Below are 6,000 nucleotides of genomic sequence, written 5' to 3'. Positions count from 1 at the left end.
GTGTGATTGAGTGTCTGTGTGTGTGTGTGTGTGTGACTGAGTGAGTGAGTGAGTGAGTGTGTGTGTGTGTGTGAGAGATAGTGAGTGTGTGAGTGCATTTGCCTTTTTTTATATTAAATATCTCTTCCCTCTTCGTCCTGCTCCAGTCTCCAAGAAGCTGGCCCCCATCCCCCCTAAAGGCTCCTACCCTCCGTCCGACCAGTCCACCGGACAGCCCTCGCCCATCAGCCTGTCCCCGACCCCGCCGAGCACGCCGTCCCCCTACAGCTTCAGCTACCCGCAGGGCTACGCCACCATCGCCTCGCCCAGCCAGTGCCAGTCGCAGGCCACCACGCCCCCCTCCTTCTCCGCCAGCTCCACCGGCACCCTGCCCAAGGCCCGGCCTGCACCCAAACCCCGCCAGCGGCCCAGCCTGCCCCCGCCGCAGCCCCCCAGCACCCCGGGCTCCAGCCCCCTGCCCCTGGAGCACGGCGGCCTGCTGGAGGGGCTGTCCCCTGGAGAGAGCATGTCAACCGGTAAGGATGCAGCTCACATCACATCACATCTACATCACATCTACATACATTATGTATGTATTTATGTATGCAGAATATTTATGGATGGATGGATGGATGTATGGATGCAGATAGCACGCCCACTGGTAAGGAGGCAGATAGCATGCCCTCTGGTAAGGATGCTGTTCACCTCACAGATTGTATATACAGTATGTATGTATGTATGTATGTATGTATGTATGTATGTATGGTTGTACTATGTATGTATGTAGTTATGTATGTATGCAGAGTATGTATGCAAAATATGCATGTATGTATGTATGCAGAATATGTATGTAGTATGTATGCAGAGTATGTATGTATGTACATATGTATGTATAGTTGTATGGTTGTATGGATAGATGCAGATAGCATGTCCACTGGTTTGGGATGCAGATAGCATGTCCACTGGTTTGGGATGCAGATAGCATGTCCACTGGTAAGGATGCAGATAGCATGTCCACTGGTAAGGATGCAGATCACCAATGATTCTGTAGGGGTAAAAGTGATGCATTGTTTTGGTGAGTAGGTAGGTGTTGGCTCTGTGTGTGATTTGGCCATGATACAGGCTAGATCAGGGTCAGGTTCATACCAGAGATGAGTGCTGTTCCAACCATTATCATCTCTCTCTCTCTCTCTCTCTCTCTCTCTCTCTTTCTTCTCTCTCTTCCTGTCCTTCTCCGTCTGCCTCCCTCTCTCTCTTTTTCCTTTGAATCACTTTCATTTCTGACATGTTGCCTTTTTTCAATGAGAAAGCCAGATACATCTTACCCAGGCTATCCTGCCACCATATTACAAATGCTCTATGTCTCTGCAGTTACAAACATGTGTGCTAAACGTTTAAAGATCTTATTGTTCTTGTTCACGATAACTCAATTCAATTCAGAAATTTCAATTCAGTTAAATTATTATTATTTGTTTAAGGTTATTGGACTTAATATGGTAATTATGGCCATTTTTGCTAAATGTTTCCAAACTCAATATCCTCTTTGTCGACTCCTCTTGTTGTTGTTTACCTGCAGCGGTATGAGGCCAGTCATTGGTTCAGTGTGAGGCAGTGAGTGAGGGGTAAGCAGGCTTCGACTGTACACTAAAGCTTGACCCTTCCCAGCCACCGTCCAAGCATTCACGCATAATAACTCCTGGTCTGGCTCTCCGTTCCGTATATGTGCATATACCTGTTCACACGGATCCGCATACGTATATATGAGTATATATGTATGTATATATATGTATGTATATATGTATGTATGTATACGTATATGTGAGTATATATGTATGTAAGTATGACACCGCTGTGTGTGTATGGTCCTCCACTAACCGTCCTGTTCCACCTGTGCATGGAGGGCTGAGAGGCTGAAGCAATGCATGGCTTTGTGGACCAGTCTGATCGAAGAGGCCATGTGCAAGTGTACAAGCAAACACACACACACACACACACACACACACACACACACACACACACACACACACACACACACACACACACATACACAAACACATACACACACACACACACACACACACACACACACACACACACCGGCAAAGAGTGTTCATAAGTAAGGAGTCCATTTCAAAGCACTCAACATGAACTGACAGACTTCTGCTTCGCCCGTGCCCCCTACCCCAACTTACCCCACAGCTCCCCGCTCCCACCCTCTGGTCGACCCCTTGAACCCAGTGCAGTGCTTGGGCCTGGGATCAATCTGCCCTCTGACCACCCCCCCCCCCCCCCCCCCATCACCAGTCGAACAGCACCCTGTTGCCCCTGCCTGTGCTTGCCCTCCACCAACGGACCCTCTGCAACGATCCCGGGCACCATGACCATGTGTGTCCCAGCTCCCATAAACAGCATCAGCGGCAGCTATGAGAAGCACTACAGAGCCCAACAGAGCCTCGTGATCTCTCCAGGCCTTATGTTATATTGTTGTAACACTAGCCTAAGTTTGACATTTAAAATATATGTCCTTCACGGTGAGGCAGTGCTTTCCTTAGCTGCATTGGTCTGGTCATGGTCACTGATTAAATGTTGTATGTCATCGTGAAAAAACATGTTGTCTTTCTCACCAGATGTTTCGCCCCAGCAGTGTTGCTGCTGCTGATGCAGATGTCCTCATTCTCAGTCCTCAGGGGCATGAACACACACACACAGGGCCCTAGTTTCATTGACGGGCAACGAGCAAAGCGGCTAGCGAAGTCCGACGCGCGTGAACTAAAGATATTGTGCTGACCCACCCATGTTTGCGCTTAGGATCTATCTCACGGTATTAAATTAGCAATATGATTTTGCCAATATATTAAATTGTCGTTAGTTTCACGCGCGGCAGACTTTGCTCATTGCTGGTTCCTTTGCTCATTGCCAGTTGGCCGTCAATGAAATTTGGGCCCACACTGTGTAACAGTGTTCTCCCTGTTTGCCTGGTCATTTGAGAGCACTACAATCATTATCGGGCGGCAGTGGCGCAGGAGGTAGAGAAGTCGTTTAGTAATCAGGAGATTGCTAGTTCGATTCCCTGTCGAAGTGTCCTTGAGCAAGACACTGAATCCCTAATCGCTCCTGATGTGCAGTGTGCCATCAGTGTAAATGTAAAATGTGTATACATTGTAAGTTGCACATATGTAAGTCGCTTTGGATAAAAGCGTCTGCTAAATGACTAAATGTAAATGTAATTACGGTCATTCAGAAATTAACAACTTACTTCAAATCAAGTCAGTGAAAATGACAAATGTTTAGAAAAACTACAGCTGTGGCGTCAGTCGTATGTCGCCAGTCGCTCATGTGTCCAACAGAATGTTCAGTGATTCTGATGGTGGTACCCTCTACAATGACCAGGAGAAACACCACATTAATATAATGTCTATAATTGTATGTTAAACATTGGTCAGTGCACCTGTTCCACATATCAAAGAGTCAAGTTTGTTTAATTACTTACTAAATTGCATAATGACATATTTACCTCTTTTTCTTTGCTTTTTCTTCTCTTGTTTCATCAATGCTATCTTTTAAATTCATTCTTCTTCTACATCTCTCTTTTGCCATCCACTCCTCCTTCCTTTTTTGACCCCTCCCTCACTTATCCACTGCCCCCGTCAGAATCTTTCTGCAACCTGGACATTCCCGCCATCAACGTGGAGCTGGACGGCATTCTGGAGGTGGCGTACGGCGCCCTCCACAGGCACTCTGTGGTCATGGCGGCCGTGGCGCTGGAGGCCTCGGGCAGGGCGGAGCCAGAGGAGGACTCAGAGAGCACGGCATTATGACATCACGACACCCTCACCCAATCCCAGACCACCTCCACTGCAACCTCATACACCAACACCCCCTCCACCACTCTTGGATGCTATACACCCAACCCATGTTCTCCACCTGCACAGGATTGGATTGCATCATCTACTGCAACTACGGAGGCCTGTAGTGCCCAAAATAGCCCTTCATACTAGCTTTCCCTACAGACTACGACATGACATTGTCAATAAACAGTATATAAGATCAATATGAAAACAGTGTACAGAAACCAGAAGTACCACTGGCAGAACACAACCGTGATGCATCAACAGAGGACACAAAGTCAGTTCTTTTTTTTAAACATCGTAACAAGTTTTTTAATGTTGTTATTTTTTCTGTTGTTTGTGTCTTTATCTTTTTCTTTGCCTTACCTATTTTGCCTTTAATGACCTACGAAGACGGAGCAGAGCTGCAGAGAAATTAAATAAAAGACACTTAAGGCATCTTTAGCGCTCTCTTTCACGACAGCTAATCTGATTTCCCTGCACGGTGTCAGTGAGGTCACAATGAACATGGCATCTGTTCTATCCAATCGGGTTTCTGCTCTCAGGAGTTGGCCAATCAGAACAACTTCCCTTTCGCTCATTGTCCAGTGAAGTAGTGGGTATGTCAGGTAATGCATAAATTCTAAGAATGTCCACAAAATAAATAGTTTATGATATAACCACAAGATGACACACTTTAAAAAATATATAAGAGGAAAATAGGAACAACATGACTTTATTTTCGAAGCTGGGTTAAACATTTAAGTTGAAGGTGTATATACAAAGAGATGTGTTTGAATAGGGAGGGGGTAAAGATGTACTGTGGGAAAAGATAAATAATCTGGTTGTTGAAAATGGTCGAGTATTAGACAATTGTGTGTGTGTGTCTGTGTGCATGTTTGTTTTATGTGTGTGTGTATGTGTGTGTGTGTGTGTGTGTGTGTGTGTGTGTGTGTGTGTGACTGTGTGTGTGTGTTTGTGTGTGTGTATGCGTGTGGTTTAAGCTCATTGGTCCCCCTCAGTGTGATACTACCACAGACTCCTGCTGTTCATGAAGGAGCCGATGGCTGATTCAGTGTAGATGGTAAAGGCCCTATGACCACACTTGTGACTAAGGCTCACAGCAGTAGCTCATCCACACCTTCCAACAGGTGTGTGTGTGTGTGTGTGATTTTTGAAAAAGGGAAATGTCCTCTGTCCATTTAGTGACCGCTGAGATAAAATCACTTTGCTTAAAGGTGTAGTCCGCAAATTTCTGGCTCTGTAGATCAGACCGATCCATACACTATTCCAGCCAATCAACACTTTTGGACAGGTGTAATTTGATTGGCTGTTGAGCTGAAATGTCAACAACCTTTTGTCGGAATCACAGACTCAACCTTTAGCCAGAATCACAGACTCCACCTTTAATGTACCATGTATTAGCAAAGGAGGACAATTAATAAATAGTAATTATTTAAGCGAAGCAAGGAATGTTTGAACCAGGGACATGTTTGTCCATTTAGTAAACGTTGAGATAAAATCACTTTGCCTAAATCTTACCCAGGTTTGAACAAAGTAGGACAACGGTGCACTGCTCCCCCAGCAGGTGAAGGTAGATAGCTGCCCGCTTTGGAAGGACTCTGGTCAGAATCTGGTCAGAATCTGGTTTGGACCATAACGCTGTCATACTGTGCTGTCAGTCAGTGTTGCTCCAAGTTCTTGTTTGCTGAACATCAGGTGCACCTTTTGTCAGGAGATGATCAAATATGTCATTAGATGCAGTAAGGACTAAGAATAGTCTAAGGCCTTTTTCTTTGAGGAGGATTAAAATGTGATCAGCTGCACTAAGGACTAAGAATGGTCTAAGGCCTTTTTTTTCAAGGAGGATTAAAAGTTGACCTTCTAAAGTAGAACATATAACACTGGTTCAGATCTGAAATACTAATGTTGCCAATCTCACCACATGATTTGAGTTTCTTTTCACACAGTGTGTGTATTGTACTAATCATGTTCTCATTTGAAGACCAATGTCCACCCTCCCCTTCAGAAACCATGGCTCCGAGGAAGAAGAACTGTGTTGATAAAAAAGATGCTCACTGATGTGCTTGCTTCCTCCATACGCCATTCTCCACAATGTACATAAATATACAGTGTGAGGAAACCTTGTAAATAAAAAAAGCTCAATGTGTATATACAGATGTGAAGGGAAAAA

At 45.1% G+C, this 6,000-nt stretch overlaps 1 long non-coding RNA gene across 1 annotated transcript; it reads left to right on the top strand.

Moving 5' to 3' along the window:
* The first annotated feature begins 479 nt into the window (after positions 1-479).
* LOC122130211 lies at positions 480-4,308 on the top strand. Its single transcript, XR_006151841.1, has 3 exons — positions 480-515; positions 1,556-1,601; positions 3,631-4,308. It is a non-coding gene; the product is annotated as an uncharacterized LOC122130211 (long non-coding RNA).
* The last annotated feature ends 1,692 nt before the right edge of the window (positions 4,309-6,000 follow it).

Source organism: Clupea harengus, unplaced genomic scaffold, assembly GCF_900700415.2.
Source record: "Clupea harengus unplaced genomic scaffold, Ch_v2.0.2, whole genome shotgun sequence".
NCBI classification, from domain to species: Eukaryota; Metazoa; Chordata; class Actinopteri; order Clupeiformes; family Clupeidae; genus Clupea; species Clupea harengus.
This window is presented reverse-complemented; position numbering and strand designations above follow the sequence as displayed.